This window comes from Antechinus flavipes, chromosome 4 (genome assembly GCF_016432865.1).
Source record: "Antechinus flavipes isolate AdamAnt ecotype Samford, QLD, Australia chromosome 4, AdamAnt_v2, whole genome shotgun sequence".
Classification (NCBI taxonomy): domain Eukaryota; kingdom Metazoa; phylum Chordata; class Mammalia; order Dasyuromorphia; family Dasyuridae; genus Antechinus; species Antechinus flavipes.
Window position 1 is genome coordinate 163,484,345 of NC_067401.1, and position 18,764 is coordinate 163,503,108.

General features: G+C 43.2%; 1 long non-coding RNA gene across 1 annotated transcript; it reads left to right on the top strand.

The window, feature by feature from the left end:
- The first annotated feature begins 5,647 nt into the window (after positions 1-5,647).
- LOC127560609 (uncharacterized) lies at positions 5,648-18,302 on the top strand. The gene is made up of 2 exons (XR_007953376.1): positions 5,648-7,404; positions 18,185-18,302. It is a non-coding gene; the product is annotated as an uncharacterized LOC127560609 (long non-coding RNA).
- The last annotated feature ends 462 nt before the right edge of the window (positions 18,303-18,764 follow it).

Consider the following 18,764-nt stretch of genomic DNA (forward strand, 5'->3'; position numbering starts at 1 on the left):
AAGAGGAGCGCCGTGGCCGGTTGGCACAGGCTTCTGGGGTTTGCGGGAGCCATCTCTGTGCAGCCGTCACATTCAGTTGGACTGTTTGCCCTGGAGTTTGGGGGGCCCTTTTCCCATAAGGGCGAAACTCGCTGCCTGGGGATGCCTTGGCCTTTGGGGAGAGGCTTCTGCCATAGGAGAGGGGGCAAGTCTCTGGATGAAGAAGGCAATATAGGATCCAAAGGAGAGAAATCAGGAAATAGAAGAGGATGGGTGGCAAAGACAGCAGCACTACAGGGAGCAGAGATGGACTCAGAGATGCCTGGCCTTTGGCTTAGAGCTGGACCCTCTCCTATTTGCTCTTGCTTGTGCTGTCCCACCTTTCACATTTGAGGAAGCCCAAGGGACAACTTCCTTACTTTCAATTTTCCTTGTAAACCACTTGTTGGTACAGATTTGTTTGCATGCAGACTGGGAGGTTCCCCCATGCCAGGGACTGGCTTGGGCCTGTCCATCCCGCCCCCAAGGCTTAGTCCAGCCTTTGACCCACAGTACAAAATGAATGCTTTTGGATATTCTTTCTCCCAAGCTCTCTGCACTCTGGCTTCTCTCCTCCTCATTCAGATGTGTTTTACTCATAGAAATGAAAAGTGACTGATAACCTCCATAGTACAAAAGCTGAAAGACCACAGTCTAATTCTGACCCTTCAGCATCTCTCTGGCAGCATTTTGGGGAGTGACTGCCTTTTCTTCTCCTTCAGGAGACTCTCTTTTCAGAGTTTTCACGATTCTGCTCTCCCTGGGTTCTTTACTAATTGGTGTGTCCTGCGTGGCTCTTTGACTGGATCTTTATTCATGTCATGGACCCTGGGCATGATCCCCTTATGCCTCTGTCACCAGTCATCTTTTTGCTCTGTGTGCTCCTACTTGGATGTCCTGGAAATGGATGAGGTCCCCAGTTGGCATATTGATGGGGCTCTAGTCTACCTCCTCAGCTGTGCTCCCCAATTCCCATATGATATCTGTTGCATTTTCCTCTTTTCTTTTTCGAATCAAATTAGCTAAAGGTTTATCTCCTTTGTTGGTTTTTTACTTTAAATTTGATTAAACTCTCCTTTTTTTCCCTCAATTAGCAAATGAGACTAATTGTCTGAAGGCTGCAGGAGACAGTCACCAAGAAACCTGTGTCCTCTCTGCCATCCTGGCTCTACCCCTGGCACTGGGCTGGTTTCATTTGGAGGTGGGCAGGGCGAGCCTCTTGGGCCTGGGGCTTTGGTGGAGTCCCTAAAGCCTATGACAGGCAGAGGGTCCAAATGGCATGGGGGAGATAGAGAGGGGAGGTGGCTCCCTTTCTGCCCTGGCCTTGCAGGGGAGGTAAATGCTCTTTGGCGTAGCCAACATCTATCTATTCCCTCACGTTTTGAGGGGAAATGCGGGGAGATGGCCTGGAGAAGAGGAGCGCCGTGGCCGGTTGGCACAGGCTTCTGGGGTTTGCGGGAGCCATCTCTGTGCAGCCGTCACATTCAGTTGGACTGTTTGCCCTGGAGTTTGGGGGGCCCTTTTCCCATAAGGGCGAAACTCGCTGCCTGGGGATGCCTTGGCCTTTGGGGAGAGGCTTCTGCCATAGGAGAGGGGGCAAGTCTCTGGATGAAGAAGGCAATATAGGATCCAAAGGAGAGAAATCAGGAAATAGAAGAGGATGGGTGGCAAAGACAGCAGCACTACAGGGAGCAGAGATGGACTCAGAGATGCCTGGCCTTTGGCTTAGAGCTGGACCCTCTCCTATTTGCTCTTGCTTGTGCTGTCCCACCTTTCACATTTGAGGAAGCCCAAGGGACAACTTCCTTACTTTCAATTTTCCTTGTAAACCACTTGTTGGTACAGATTTGTTTGCATGCAGACTGGGAGGTTCCCCCATGCCAGGGACTGGCTTGGGCCTGTCCATCCCGCCCCCAAGGCTTAGTCCAGCCTTTGACCCACAGTACAAAATGAATGCTTTTGGATATTCTTTCTCCCAAGCTCTCTGCACTCTGGCTTCTCTCCTCCTCATTCAGATGTGTTTTACTCATAGAAATGAAAAGTGACTGATAACCTCCATAGTACAAAAGCTGAAAGACCACAGTCTAATTCTGACCCTTCAGCATCTCTCTGGCAGCATTTTGGGGAGTGACTGCCTTTTCTTCTCCTTCAGGAGACTCTCTTTTCAGAGTTTTCACGATTCTGCTCTCCCTGGGTTCTTTACTAATTGGTGTGTCCTGCGTGGCTCTTTGACTGGATCTTTATTCATGTCATGGACCCTGGGCATGATCCCCTTATGCCTCTGTCACCAGTCATCTTTTTGCTCTGTGTGCTCCTACTTGGATGTCCTGGAAATGGATGAGGTCCCCAGTTGGCATATTGATGGGGCTCTAGTCTACCTCCTCAGCTGTGCTCCCCAATTCCCATATGATATCTGTTGCACCTTTTTAATTGAATGCCCAATTTGCAACTCAATATCCATGTGTCCAAAACACATTGGACAACCTTGGTCTCCCAAACTCTCTCCTTGTCTGACATTCTCAACTCCAGGCACCCAGCTTTGCAGGATCAGGCATCCCCTACCCTTTTCTCTTACTTGGCCACGTTCATCCATTTAGTTATGCAGGTTCTAAGTCCTTCCTCTACAACACTCCTCCCCCACAAGCTTGCTCTCCTTCACTCACCTTGTCATCAACCTCAGGACCCTGTACACCTCTTTCCTAAAGGAATCCCACTGTTCTATTAGGATTATGCCTTCTCATGTGCCTGTCCAGAAATTCTGTATTTTTCTGGTGGGTTCTAGTTTATGTATTTGTTGACCTCCCGTTTCCAATGAAGTTTTTGTATCTTGAAAAAGTATTGCTACATGTTGTTTGATTGATTCTCACCCTTGGGAAGTACCCTGTTTCTTCTCCCCATTGAGCTGCAGATTTCCTACAGGGACTCCTAAAAGCTTATTACAACAACTACCCCCATCCACCCAACTAAGGGAGGAGCTGTCCCACAAGGCCCTAATAGTTAAGGTAGCACAGCCCAGGCATTGCTTTTCAGGGTTTACAATGGTTGGGCAGTAAGTAGAGTCTGCCCCATCACAATGGATGCAAGTGATCAATTCTTTCCCATTCCTTTCCCAATTTCCTCCTTTCTCCATTCCATTTTGCCTCTGTCATCATTAAAGGAAATGGAAGGGAGGCAACTGAGACTCTCCCTTGTATGACCACAGGAAGAATTAAGAGGATGAATGATTATGGCAAAGGGTCTGAACGTCAAAAGGATGAATCTCTACAGGTCAAGTTCATTTATTGGCTAGGATTTCAGGTAGCCTTTTCTTAATGTAGGATGGGTAGGTTCTCTCAGACTGCCCAAATCACAAAATATGAGTGTATTTGAAATATTCTTTGACACACAACAGTAAATGAGATGTGCACTCTAACACTGTAATAAGGATTTGAGAATACAAGAGAGAATTCTCAAAGCTGGGATGGGGACCAATGCACTAATGAAACTGAGAGAACCACAGGATGGTGTGAAAACAAAGAACATGAAACCAAAATTTTGTTATGATAGTTTCTTGAAAAGGAAATTTATTGTGATAGCTTTTGAATTCTCTTATGCGGCTGGGATTTGGCAATATTTTTATTTTGGTATTTCTATGATTTTTCTGCTTTTTGGTGAGTTGTTTTTGTTTTTTTTAAATTTGGAAGTGAAGTTAATATTCATTGAAAAGACATACACCTACCTGGACTGCTCTTCTCCTGAAGGGACCCCTGTCCTCAACATGTGTGTGATTACTTCAGCTGCTCCAGACATTCAGAAAAAGTTGCACAAGATAACCATAGGATCCCAAATTACCCAGACCCAGTCTAAAAAGTTACTGACCAACAGTTATAAACAGCTTTGAAAACTGCCCACAGGCTGCAGAGCATTCTAGAAGCTCCAGCCCATCTCTGTTGCTGGCTAGCAAAGGCTAATCCACTATCAGGCCCTCCTAGTAGATCCTCCCACTTTAATTCTCTGCCTGTGTCCCCCTGGCCACCCGTCGCCCTGTTTCCTGACCCTACACAGTCCAGTGCTATTATTCATAGCAGTGAGGAAACTTTACATTGTCTGCTCTAGGTGAGATGCTTCTCTCCACAGCCTCGATGGCGAATGGTTCACTGATGGGTCCAGTTTTGGGGAAGATGGGCACAGAAAGCTACGAGACTCCATGGTGACGCTCAGAAGGACTTTGGGGGCTAAACCGCTTCCCTGGGGAATCTCTGCTCAGAAGGTGAGCTCATTGTCCTCCACAAAGCTTGAAAATGGGGAAAAGACTGAGAGGGAACTTCTATACTGATTCCAGGGGCTCCCATGCTCACTGGGGCGACAGAACGGCAAAGAAAGGGGAATCCTGCCAGCCAGGACTTCACCTTGAAGGGTGCAGGGGAAATTCGAGACTGACTGCAAGCCGTGGCCCCACACAGAGAGTCGTCTGTAATGTTGGGAAAAGGACATCAGAGGGGCACTCATCCCCCCTGAGAGATCACAGACTTGCCCAATCAGCTACGGGGCTGCTGCACGTTTACCCTTAGGCACCACAGCCCTGCTCTCCAAGCTCCCCGACTCTTAGCCACCTTCTCAGAGTTCCCAGGGACAGCCCCATGCTAAAGAACGAAAGGGCACATCATCTTTCCCCTCTCTGGGGGCTTTCAACTCCCTCTGGCCCAATTCCACTCCCACAGGCAAGCCAGCATTCACTTCTCTTTGATCTGCAGCCAGCTGCTCCCTTGGGAAAGAACAGCCTCCACTCCCTGTGTCCAACCCGCGGCCTCCCTGGACACAAGCTGGCAGCGATCCTCAGGCCATTTTGTCAGCCTGGCCAATATGTGCCCAAGGAAAGCCTGATGGTGCTGGGGACCACCCCTCCCCCGCAGCCCTCCCTTGGAACACCTGCTCCCAGGAAGCCTGCTCCCCCTGCCAGATTGACTTTGCTCAGAGGCCCCATGGCAGGGCTCTCCAACCACTTGTGGTTTCGGTGGAGATCTTTTCCATTTTGACCATATTTTGGCATGGGGTGTGAGATGCACACCCCATGGGTCGAAGCCGCGTTTCTGAGATGTGATTTTCCACTTTTCCCTGAGATTTATTATCAAATAGTGAGTTTTTATTACCAGAAGCTGAAGTTTGGGGCTTTATCAAATACTATATAACTATAGGCCTTGATCACTGTCATCTATTCCACTGATCAACCACTCTGTTAGCTAAGAGCAAATGGTTTTGAGAACTGCTGCTTCATATTATACTTTTAGGTTTGGTAATGCTAAGCCCCCATCCTATTTCATTTTCCTTCTTTTTTACTTAAGCTTTTTATTTTCAAAACATAGAAATGGATAATTTTTTAGCATTGACAATTGCAAAACCTTTCCAATTTTTTCCCTCCTTCCCCCCCACCCGCTCTCCTAGATGGCAGGTAGACCAATACATGTTAAATATGTTAAAGTACATATTAAATATAATATATGTATATATGTCCATACAGTTATTTTGCTGCCCAAGAAGAATTGGGCTTTGAAATAATTTACAATTTACCTGTGAAGGAAATCAAAAATGCAGGCAGATAAAAATAGAGGGATTGGGAATTCTATGTAGGGGTTCACACTCATATCCCAAATTACCCAGACCCAGTCTAAAAAGTTACTGACCAACAGTTATAAACAGCTTTGAAAACTGCCCACAGGCTGCAGAGCATTCTAGAAGCTCCAGCCCATCTCTGTTGCTGGCTAGCAAAGGCTAATCCACTATCAGGCCCTCCTAGTAGATCCTCCCACTTTAATTCTCTGCCTGTGTCCCCCTGGCCACCCGTCGCCCTGTTTCCTGACCCTACACAGTCCAGTGCTATTATTCATAGCAGTGAGGAAACTTTACATTGTCTGCTCTAGGTGAGATGCTTCTCTCCACAGCCTCGATGGCGAATGGTTCACTGATGGGTCCAGTTTTGGGGAAGATGGGCACAGAAAGCTACGAGACTCCATGGTGACGCTCAGAAGGACTTTGGGGGCTAAACCGCTTCCCTGGGGAATCTCTGCTCAGAAGGTGAGCTCATTGTCCTCCACAAAGCTTGAAAATGGGGAAAAGACTGAGAGGGAACTTCTATACTGATTCCAGGGGCTCCCATGCTCACTGGGGCGACAGAACGGCAAAGAAAGGGGAATCCTGCCAGCCAGGACTTCACCTTGAAGGGTGCAGGGGAAATTCGAGACTGACTGCAAGCCGTGGCCCCACACAGAGAGTCGTCTGTAATGTTGGGAAAAGGACATCAGAGGGGCACTCATCCCCCCTGAGAGATCACAGACTTGCCCAATCAGCTACGGGGCTGCTGCACGTTTACCCTTAGGCACCACAGCCCTGCTCTCCAAGCTCCCCGACTCTTAGCCACCTTCTCAGAGTTCCCAGGGACAGCCCCATGCTAAAGAACGAAAGGGCACATCATCTTTCCCCTCTCTGGGGGCTTTCAACTCCCTCTGGCCCAATTCCACTCCCACAGGCAAGCCAGCATTCACTTCTCTTTGATCTGCAGCCAGCTGCTCCCTTGGGAAAGAACAGCCTCCACTCCCTGTGTCCAACCCGCGGCCTCCCTGGACACAAGCTGGCAGCGATCCTCAGGCCATTTTGTCAGCCTGGCCAATATGTGCCCAAGGAAAGCCTGATGGTGCTGGGGACCACCCCTCCCCCGCAGCCCTCCCTTGGAACACCTGCTCCCAGGAAGCCTGCTCCCCCTGCCAGATTGACTTTGCTCAGAGGCCCCATGGCAGGGCTCTCCAACCACTTGTGGTTTCGGTGGAGATCTTTTCCATTTTGACCATATTTTGGCATGGGGTGTGAGATGCACACCCCATGGGTCGAAGCCGCGTTTCTGAGATGTGATTTTCCACTTTTCCCTGAGATTTATTATCAAATAGTGAGTTTTTATTACCAGAAGCTGAAGTTTGGGGCTTTATCAAATACTATATAACTATAGGCCTTGATCACTGTCATCTATTCCACTGATCAACCACTCTGTTAGCTAAGAGCAAATGGTTTTGAGAACTGCTGCTTCATATTATACTTTTAGGTTTGGTAATGCTAAGCCCCCATCCTATTTCATTTTCCTTCTTTTTTACTTAAGCTTTTTATTTTCAAAACATAGAAATGGATAATTTTTCCACATTAACCTTTACAAAACCATGTGTTTCAGATTTTGCTCCCACTGCCCCCACTCCCTCCCCTAAATGGCAAGTGATTCAATATATGTTAATCATGCTATAATATGTTACATTCAGTGTATGTATACATATTAATACAATTTCATGCTACACAAGAAAAATCAGATCCAAAAGGAAAAAAAATAAGAAAGAAAACAAAATGCAAGCAACAGCAAAAGGAGTGAAGGTACTATGTTGTTATCCACTCTCAGTTCCCAGTGCCCTCTCTCTGGGTATAAAAGTCTCTCTTTATCACAGGATCATAGGAACTGTCCTGAATCATCTCATTCTTAGAATGAGCCAGGACCATCGGAATTGATCATTGTATAACTTTGCTGTTGCCGTGTACAGTGGTCTCCTGGTTCTGCTCATTTCACTCAGCATCAGTTCATGTAAGTCTCTCCGGGCCTCTCTGAAATCATCCTGTTGGTCATTTCTTACAGAACAATAATATTCCATAATATTCAGATACCACAGTTTATTCAGCCATTCTCCACCTGATGTTCATCCACTCAGTTTCCAGTTTCTGGCCACTACAAAGAGGGCTGCCACAAACATTTTTGTATATACAGATTCCTTTTCCTTCTTTAAGATCCTTGGGGATATATGCCCAGTAGTAATACTGGTGGATCAAAGGGTATTCACAGTTTGATACCTTTGTGAATAAAGTTCCCAATCGCTCTCCAGATTGGTTGGATTCATTCACAATTCCACCAACAATGCATCAGGGTCCCAGTTTTCCCACATCCCCTCCGACATTCCGCATTATCTTTCCCTGTCATTCTAGCCAATCAGACAAGGGTGTGGTGGTATCTCAGAGTTGTCCTCATTTGCATTTCTCTGATTAATAATGACTTGGAGCATCTTATCATAGGGCTAGAAACAGTTTCAATTTCTTTGACTGAGAATTGTCTCTTCATATCCTTTGACCATTTATCAATTGGAGAATGGCTTTTCTTGTTATCTTGGCCAATCTGAAGGGTGTGTTGTAGTATTGATTTATAGCACCTTTTCATATGCCTAGAAATCGTTTAGATTTCTTCATCTGAAAATTGTCTGTTCATATCCTTTGACCATTTATCAATTGGAGAATGGCTTTTCTTGTTATCTTGGCCAATCTGAAGGGTGTGTTGTAGTATTGATTTATAGCACCTTTTCATATGCCTAGAAATCGTTTAGATTTCTTCATCTGAAAATTGTCTGTTCATATCCTTTCTTTTCTTTTCTTTTTTTTAATTGGCAGGGTTTTTTTTTTATTATAGCTTTTTATTTACAAGATATATGCATGGATAATTTTTTAGCATTGACAATTGCAAAACCTTTCCAATTTTTTCCCTCCTTCCCCCCCACCCGCTCTCCTAGATGGCAGGTAGACCAATACATGTTAAATATGTTAAAGTACATATTAAATATAATATATGTATATATGTCCATACAGTTATTTTGCTGCCCAAGAAGAATTGGGCTTTGAAATAATTTACAATTTACCTGTGAAGGAAATCAAAAATGCAGGCAGATAAAAATAGAGGGATTGGGAATTCTATGTAGGGGTTCACACTCATATCCCAGAATTCTTAAGCTGGGTGTAGCTGGTTCTATTCATTACTGCTCTATTGGAACTGATTTGCTTCATCTCATTGTTGAAGAGAGACACGTCCATCAGAATTGATCATCATATAATATAGTTGCTGAAGTATACAATGATCTCCTGGTCCTGCTCATTTCACTCAGCATCAGTTCATGTAAGTCTCTCCGGGCCTCTCTGAAATCATCCTGTTGGTCATTTCTTACAGAACAATAATATTCCATAATATTCAGATACCACAGTTTATTCAGCCATTCTCCACCTGATGTTCATCCACTCAGTTTCCAGTTTCTGGCCACTACAAAGAGGGCTGCCACAAACATTTTTGTATATACAGATTCCTTTTCCTTCTTTAAGATCCTTGGGGATATATGCCCAGTAGTAATACTGGTGGATCAAAGGGTATTCACAGTTTGATACCTTTGTGAATAAAGTTCCCAATCGCTCTCCAGATTGGTTGGATTCATTCACAATTCCACCAACAATGCATCAGGGTCCCAGTTTTCCCACATCCCCTCCGACATTCCGCATTATCTTTCCCTGTCATTCTAGCCAATCAGACAAGGGTGTGGTGGTATCTCAGAGTTGTCCTCATTTGCATTTCTCTGATTAATAATGACTTGGAGCATCTTATCATAGGGCTAGAAACAGTTTCAATTTCTTTGACTGAGAATTGTCTCTTCATATCCTTTGACCATTTATCAATTGGAGAATGGCTTAATTTCTTATACATAAAAGTCAATTCTCTATATTTTGGAAATGAGGCCTTTATCGGTTCTGCTCATTTCACTAAGCAGCAGTTCATGTAAGTCTCCCCAGGCCTCCCCAAAATCATTGTACTGATCGTTTCTTATAGAACAATAATGTTCCATAACATTGATATACCATAACTTATTCAGCCACCCTCCCACTGATGGGCATCCACTCAGTTTCCAGTTTCTGGCCACTACAAAGAGGGCTGCCACAAACGTTTTTGCACATGTGGGTCCCTTTCCCTCTTTTATGATCTCCTTGGGATACAGGCTCAGCAGAAACACTGCTGGGTCAAAGGATATACATGTATCGATAGCCCTGTGGGCATAGTTCCAAATTGCTCTTCAGAATGGTTGAATTAGTTCAAAATTCCCCCAGCAATGTATCAGTTTCCCAGTTTTCCCACATTCCCTGCGATATTCATCATTATCTTTTCCTGTCATCTTAGCCCATCTGAGGAGTATGTAGTGGTAGTGGTTTAAAACACTTTTTCATAGGACTAGAAATCATTTCCATTTCTTCACCTGAAAATTGTTCCTATCCTTGAACCATTTATCGACTGGAGAATGGCTTTTCTTGTTATCTTGGCCAATCTGAAGGGTGTGTTGTAGTATTGATTTATAGCACCTTTTCATATGCCTAGAAATCGTTTAGATTTCTTCATCTGAAAATTGTCTGTTCATATCCTTTCACCATTTATCAACTGGAGAATGTAAGCCACTATCCTTTGTATTTTTTTCTCCTTAATTCTTTTGATATTCTTGACTTTTTGTTCTTCTATTTCAATTTTGTGATTATCTTTTCTCCTCTCTATAAAACACGTTTTGGCCCGATTCATTTTTTTGGCGCTGAAGTCATAGACTGACTTAGACAGAATTGTCATTTTTCTCATCTTAACTCAGCCTACCCATGTGCAATTGATATTATCCCCATTGTTTAGATCCAACTTTATCCCTCTGAGAAGGGATTTGTAATTGTGTTCTCATAGTTCTTGGGTTTGTCTTGGTAGTTAGACTCCAAGTATTTTATTTGGTCTACATTATTTTATAAGGGATTTCTCTTGCTATCTCTTGCTGATGCCTTTTCTTAGTAACATACAGAAATGCTGATGATCTGTGTGGGTTTATTTTATATCCTGCAAGTTTGCTCAAGCTTTTGTTTCCAGTAGTTTTCTGGATGGCTTTCTAGGATTCTCTAGGATTTCTAGGCTATGTCATCATCTCATCTGCAAAGAATGATAGTTTGATTTCCTCATTGCCTATTCTAATTCCTTTCATTTCTTTTTTCATTTCCTCTTGCTCAAGCCAACATTTCTTCTACATTGTTGAAGAAGAGTGGTGGTAAAAGGGATCCTTGTTTCACCTCTGATCTTATTAGGAATGCACCCAGAGCATTGTCTCAAATAATGCTTGCTGTTTTGGACAGATACAGCTGATTATTTGAAGGAAAGTTCCTTGAAGCCTATGCTAGTTGGTGTTTTTCATAGGAATGGCTGCTGTATTTTCTCAAAAGCTTTTGCTGTATCTGTTGCGATTATCATATGATTTCTATTGATATTGTTATTGATATAGTCAATTATACCAATAATTTTCTTGAGATTGAACCAGCCCTACTACGTTCCTGATACAAATCCTGCTTGCTCATGGTGTATTATCCTGGGGAAAAGTTGCTGCAGACTCTTTTATTTTTTTCATAAAGTTTTTTATTTTCAAAACATATGCACAGATAATTTGACAACAATGTCCTTTGCATAGCCTTGTGTTTCAGATTTTCTCCTCCTTCCCCACAAGTAATTTTGTGTTATATATATATATGATACCACATTAAAATATAAGTTAAATCCAATATACATAAACATATTTATGCAATTCTCTTGCTGTACAGGAGATATCATATCAAAAAAAGAAAGTAAATGAGTCAGAAAACAAAATGCAAACAAACTACAAAAAGAGTGAGAATGTTATATCGTGATCCACATTCAATTTCCACAGTTCTCTTTCTGAATGGAGATGACTCACTATATCGCATTGGCACTGGCATCAGTTATCTCATCGTTGGAAAGAGACTCTTTTATCAGAATTGATCTTCGTATAATATTGATGTTGCCATGTACAATGATCTCCTGCTTCTGCTCATTTCACTTAGCATCAATTCGTGCAAGTCTCTCTAGGCCCTTCTAAAATCATTCTGCTGATCATTTCTTATACAACAATAAAATTCCATAACATTCATATACCCTAACTTATTCAGTCATTCTCTAACTGATGGGCATCCACTCAGTTTCCAATTTCTTTGCTGTAATCTCTTACTAATATTTGATGTAAGATTTTCCCATCAAAATGCATTAAGGAGATTGGTCTGGAATTTTTTTCTCTCTTGTGGTTCTTCCTGGTAATTACTCATAGAAGGAATTTGGCAGTATTCCTTCTTGGCCCATTTGCCAAACAATTTACAAAGGATTGGAATTAAGTGTTCTTAAATGTTTGGTACACTTCACTTAGGAATCCATCTCGTCCTGGAGATTTTTTTCTAAAAACTGGCTAGTTCTATTTCTTTTTTCTAATATGGGAATATTTAAGTGATTTACTTCCCCTTCTCTTATTGTTGGCAATTTGTATTATTCTCAATATCATCCATTTAGCATAGTTCTTCAGACTATTACCTATGGTTGGGCAAAATGGCTCTTTATTATTGCTTTACTTTCTTTGTCCTGATGCTAAGTTCCCCCCTTTTATTTGGGATGCTGGTGATATGGTTTTATTTTTTTTGCTTTCCTTTTGCTGATCAAATGAACAGAAAGTATATTTATTTTGTTGGGGTTTGTTTTTTCCATAAAATTATCTCTTAGTTTTATTAGTTCAATCGTTTCCTAAGTTTCCATTTTATTAATCTCTCCTTGGAATTTCAGAATTTCTAATCCAACAATTAATCCAACATTAATTTGTTGTTTTTTGTTCTTTTCCCAGCTTGTTGAGTTGCATACCCAAGTCATTGATCTCAAATTTTTATTTGATTCAGCTATTTAGAAATTTTTAAATTTGGCATAAGAACTCAGTGTCTTTGCTGCATATTTCATAGGTTGAAGTACATTGTTTCATTATTGTCATTCTTTTGGACGAAACTATGGAATGTTTCTGTGATTTGTTGTTTGTCCAACTCATTTTTTAGAATTTGATTCAACCATTTTGGAGAGCCATTTGGAAGTAGGCCAGAAGAGCTACAAAACTGGACATACCCTTTGACCCAACAGTGCCAGTTCTGAGTCTGTATTCCGATAAAATCGTAAGAGAGGAAATGGGATCCACATGTGCAAAATAGCTTCTTAACAGCTTGTTTTTGTGGTAGCGAAGAATTGGAAAATGAATAGATACGAATCAGATAGGGAATGGCTGAACAAGCTGTGGTGGTATATGAAGGCAAGGGAATATTAGGACTATATGCAAAATGAAGAACAAGCTGATTTTAGCAAGGCCTGGAAAGATTTACACAAACTGATGTTGAGTGGAACAAGTAGAAGGAAGAATAGTTTAGGTAAAATAAAGCTGGAAAGAATTGATCTCAGTGTTTTAGTGATTTAAATAAAGCAATTTCAATAGACTTTGGACAGCAAATGCCATCTGCATTCAGAAGAGGAACTAAGGAGAAAGAATGTAAAGCAACATATGTTATGTTCACTTCTTTTATTTTCTTTTTCTCCCTCCCATGATCATTCCTTTTTGCTCTGATTTTTCTTTCCCCACATGATTCATAGAACAAAGTTTATTAAAAATAAATAAGTTTACGAAATACTAAAAAAAAGTTAAATTCTATTCAATTTTTAATTTTTAAGATACAGTCCAAAAGGATTGTACACCAGAAGATAGTGCCAGTGGAGCCACCTCTGTGCAGCCCTCACATTCAGTTTTTAATAAAACTGAACTGTTCTCATGAAATCTGGGGTGCTGTCATTTTCCAATGTCCCATTTTCAACTCATCATCTGGGAAGACGACGGGGGACTTGGCACTTTTGCACAGGCCTGAGGTGTTCAGTCAAGCCAACTCTGTGCAGCCCTCACATTCAGTTGGACTGTTTGCCCTGGAGTTTGGGGGGCCCTTTTCCCATAAGGGCGAAACTCGCTGCCTGGGGATGCCTTGGCCTTTGGGGAGAGGCTTCTGCCATAGGAGAGGGGTCAAGCCTCTGGATGAAGAAGGCAATATAGGATCCAAAGGAGAGAAATCAGGAAATAGAAGAGGGTGGATGGCAAAGACAGCAGCACTACAGGGAGCAGAGATGGACTCAGAGATGCCTGGCCTTTGGCTTAGAGCTGGACCCTCTCCTATTTGTTCTTGCTTGTGCTGTCCCACCTTTCACATTTGAGGAAGCCCAAGGGACAACTTCCTTACTTTCAATTTTCCTTGTAAACCACTTGTTGGTACAGATTTGTTTGCATGCAGACTGGGAGGTTCCCCATGCCAGGGACTGGCTTGGGCCTGTCCATCCCGCCCCCAAGGCTTAGTCCAGCCTTTGACCCACAGTACAAAATGAATGCTTTTGGATATTCTTTCTCCCAAGCTTTCTGCACTCTGGCTTCTCTCCTCCTCATTCAGATGACTTTTACTCATTGAAATGAAAAGTGACTGATAACCTCCATAGTACAAAAGCTGAAAGACCACAGTCTAATTGTGACCCTTTAGCATCTCTCTGGCAGCATTTTGGGGAGTGACTGCCTTTTCTTCTCCTTCAGGAGACTCTCTTTTCAGAGTTTTCACGATTCTGCTCTCCCTGGGTTCTTTACTGATTGGTGTGTCCTGTGTGGCTCTTTGACTGGATCTTTATTCATTTCATGGACCCTGGGCATGATCCCCTTATGCCTCTGTCACCAGTCATCTTTTTGCTCTGTGTGCTCCTACTTGGATGTCCTGGAAATGGATGAGGTCCCCAGTTGGCATATTGATGGGGCTCTAGTCTACCTCCTCAGCTGTGCTCCCCAATTCCCATATGATATCTGTTGCACCTTTTTAATTGAATGCCCAATTTGCAACTCAATATCCATGTGTCCAAAACACATTGGACAACCTTGGTCTCCCAAACTCTCTCCTTGTTTGACATTCTCAACTCCAGGCACCCAGCTTTGCAGGATCAGGCATCCCCTACCCTTTTCTCTTACTTGGCCACGTTCATCCATTTAGTTATGCAGGTTCTAAGTCCTTCCTTTACAACACTCCTCCCCCACAAGCTTGCTCTCCTTCACTCACCTTGTCATCAACCTCAGGACCCTGTACACCTCTTTCCTAAAGGAATCCCACTGTTCTATTAGGATTATGCCTTCTCATGTGCCTGTCCAGAAATTCTGTATGTTTCTGGTGGGTTCTAGTTTATGTATTTGTTGACCTCCCGTTTCCAATGAAGTTTTTGTATCTTGAAAAAGTATTGCTACATGTTGTTTGATTGATTCTCACCCTTGGGAAGTACCCTGTTTCTTCTCCCCATTGAGCTGCAGATTTCCTACAGGGAAAGTTTTCTACACAACTCCTAAAAGCTTATTACAACAACTACCCCCATCCACCCAACTAAAGGAGGACCTGTCCCACAAGGCCCTAATAGTTAAGGTAGCACAGCCCAGGCATTGCTTTTCAGGGTTTACAATGGTTGGGCAGTAAGTAGAGTCTGCCCATCACAATGGATGCAAGTGATCAATTCTTTCCCATTCCTTTCCCAATTTCCTCCTTTCTCCATTCCATTTTGCCTCTGTCATCATTAAAGGAAATGGAAGGGAGGCAACTGAGACTCTCCCTTGTATGACCACAGGAAGAATTAAGAGGATGAATGATTATGGCAAAGGGTCTGAACGTCAAAAGGATGAATCTCTACAGGTCAAGTTCATTTATTGGCTAGGATTTCAGGTAGACTTTTCTTAATGTAGGATGGGTAGGTTCTCTCAGACTGCCCAAATCACAAAATATGAGTGTATTTGAAATATTCTTTGACACACAACAGTAAATGAGATGTGCACTCTAACACTGTAATAAGGATTTGAGAATACAAGAGAGAATTCTCAAAGCGGGGATGGGGACCAATGCACTAATGAAACTGAGAGAACCACAGGATGTTGTGAAATCAAAGAACATGAAACCAAAATTCTGTTATGATAGTTTCTTGAAAAGGAAATTTATTGTGATAGCTTTTGAATTCTCTTATGCGGCTGGGATTTGGCAATATTTTTATTTTGGTATTTCTATGATTTTTCTGCTTTTTGGTGAGTTGTTTTTGTTTTTTTAAATTTGGAAGTGAAGTTAATATTCATTGAAAAGACATACACCTACCTGGACTGCTCTTCTCCTGAAGGGACCCCTGTCCTCAACATGTGTGTGATTACTTCAGCTGCTCCAGACATTCAGAAAAAGTTGCACAAGATAACCATAGGACCCCAAATTACCCAGACCCAGTCTAAAAAGTTACTGACCAACAGTTATAAACAGCTTTGAAAACTGCCCACCGGCTTCAGAGCATTCTAGAAGCTCCAGCCCATCTCTGTTGCTGGCTAGCAAAGGCTAATCCACTATCAGGCCCTCCTAGTAGATCCTCCCACTTTAATTCTCTGCCTGTGTCCCCCTGGCCACCCGTCGCCCTGTTTCCTGACCCTACACAGTCCAGTGCTATTATTCATAGCAGTGAGGAAACTTTACATTGTCTGCTCTAGGTGAGATGCTTCTCTCCACAGCCTCGATGGCGAATGGTTCACTGATGGGTCCAGTTTTGGGGAAGATGGGCACAGAAAGCTACGAGACTCCATGGTGACGCTCAGAAGGACTTTGGGGGCTAAACCGCTTCCCTGGGGAATCTCTGCTCAGAAAGTGAGCTCATTGTCCTCCACAAAGCTTGAAAATGGGGAAAAGACTGAGAGGGAACTTCTATACTGATTCCAGGGGCTCCCATGCTCACTGGGGCGACAGAACGGCAAAGAAAGGGGAATCCTGCCAGCCAGGACTTCACCTTGAAGGGTGCAGGGGAAATTCGAGACTGACTGCAAGCCGTGGCCCCACACAGAGAGTCGTCTGTAATGTTGGGAAAAGGACATCAGAGGGGCACTCATCCCCCCTGAGAGGTCACAGACTTGCCCAATCAGCTACGGGGCTGCTGCACGTTTACCCTTAGGCACCACAGCCCTGCTCTCCAAGCTCCCCGACTCTTAGCCACCTTCTCAGAGTTCCCAGGGACAGCCCCATGCTAAAGAACGAAAGGGCACATCATCTTTCCCCCCTCTGGGGGCTTTCAACTCCCTCTGGCCCAATTCCACTCCCACAGGCAAGCCAGCATCCACTTCTCTTTGATCTGCAGCCAGCTGCTCCCTTGGGAAAGAACAGCCTCCACTCCCTGTGTCCAACCCGCGGCCTCCCTGAACACAAGCTGGCAGCGATCCTCAGGCCGTTTTGTCAGCCTGGCCAATATGTGCCCAAGGAAAGCCTGATGGTGCTGGGGACCACCCCTCCCCCGCAGCCCTCCCTTGGAACACCTGCTCCCAGGAAGCCTGCTCCCCCTGCCAGATTGACTTTGCTCAGAGGCCCCATGGCAGGGCTCTCCAACCACTTGTGGTTTCGGTGGAGATCTTTTCCATTTTGACCATATTTTGGCATGGGGTGTGAGATGCACACCCCATGGGTCGAAGCCGCGTTTCTGAGATGTGATTTTCCACTTTTCCCTGAGATTTATTATCAAATAGTGAGTTTTTATTACCAGAAGCTGAAGTTTGGGGCTTTATCAAATACTATATAACTATAGGCCTTGATCACTGTCATCTATTCCACTGATCAACCACTCTGTTAGCTAAGAGCAAATGGTTTTGAGAACTGCTGCTTCATATTATACTTTTAGGTTTGGTAATGCTAAGCCCCCATCCTATTTCATTTTCCTTCTTTTTTACTTAAGCTTTTTATTTTCAAAACATAGAAATGGATAATTTTTCCACATTAACCTTTACAAAACCATGTGTTTCAGATTTTGCTCCCACTGCCCCCACTCCCTCCCCTAAATGGCAAGTGATTCAATATATGTTAATCATGCTATAATATGTTACATTCAGTGTATGTATACATATTGATACAATTTCATGCTACACAAGAAAAATCAGATCCAAAAGGAAAAAAAATAAGAAAGAAAACTGTAATGACCGTGTATTTAAAGTCAGCCGGAGTCAGGAATTCAGGTTAAGGGAAAAATCTTCAATATTTATTGAAGTGAAGAGGTGAATAAAGATTGCTATAGCAAATATAGGCAAGAAAGATTGCGATAGCAAATATAGGCAGTTGCGACAGGAAGCCAGCTAAGAGAGAGCGACGCGAGCCGAGCCAACAGTGGAGCCAACAGTGGAGTCAACTGTGGAGGCAACTGTGGCAATGGCCGTCCCCAAAAGTCTCTCCTCCCCTTCCCCTTCCACTCCCCTGCCTCCACCCACCAAAATCGTCATTTCCTATACAACACATCAGGACTTGCACAAAGAGTGGGTGGGGGCCATTCTCTCTCCAAGCTTATCTATTAATAGAGTATGGTCCAATTACTATTTAGCCTCATGTGCTTGGGACCTCAGTGCATCAACTCAAGCCTCAGCCCATTACAGAAAACAAAATGCAAGCAACAGCAAAAGGAGTGAAGGTACTATGCTGTTATCCACTCTCAGTTCCCAGTGCCCTCTCTCTGGGTATAAAAGTCTCTCTTTATCACAGGATCATAGGAACTGTCCTGAATCATCTCATTCTTAGAATGAGCCAGGACCATCGGAATTTATCATTGTATAACTTCGCTGTTGCCGTGTACAGTGGTCTCCTGGTTCTGCTCATTTCTTTTCTTTTTTTTAATTGGCAGGGTTTTTTTTTTATTATAGCTTTTTATTTACAAGGTATATGCATGGATAATTTTTTAGCATTGACAATTGCAAAACCTTTCCAATTTTTTCCCTCCTTCCCCCCCACCCGCTCTCCTAGATGGCAGGTAGACCAATACATGTTAAATAGGTTAAAGTACATATTAAATATAATATATGTATATATGTCCATACAGTTATTTTGCTGCCAAAGAAGAATTGGGCTTTGAAATAATTTACAATTTACCTGTGAAGGAAATCAAAAATGCAGGCAGATAAAAATAGAGGGATTGGGAATTCTATGTAGGGGTTCACACTCATATCCCAGAATTCTTAAGCTGGGTGTAGCTGGTTCTATTCATTACTGCTCTA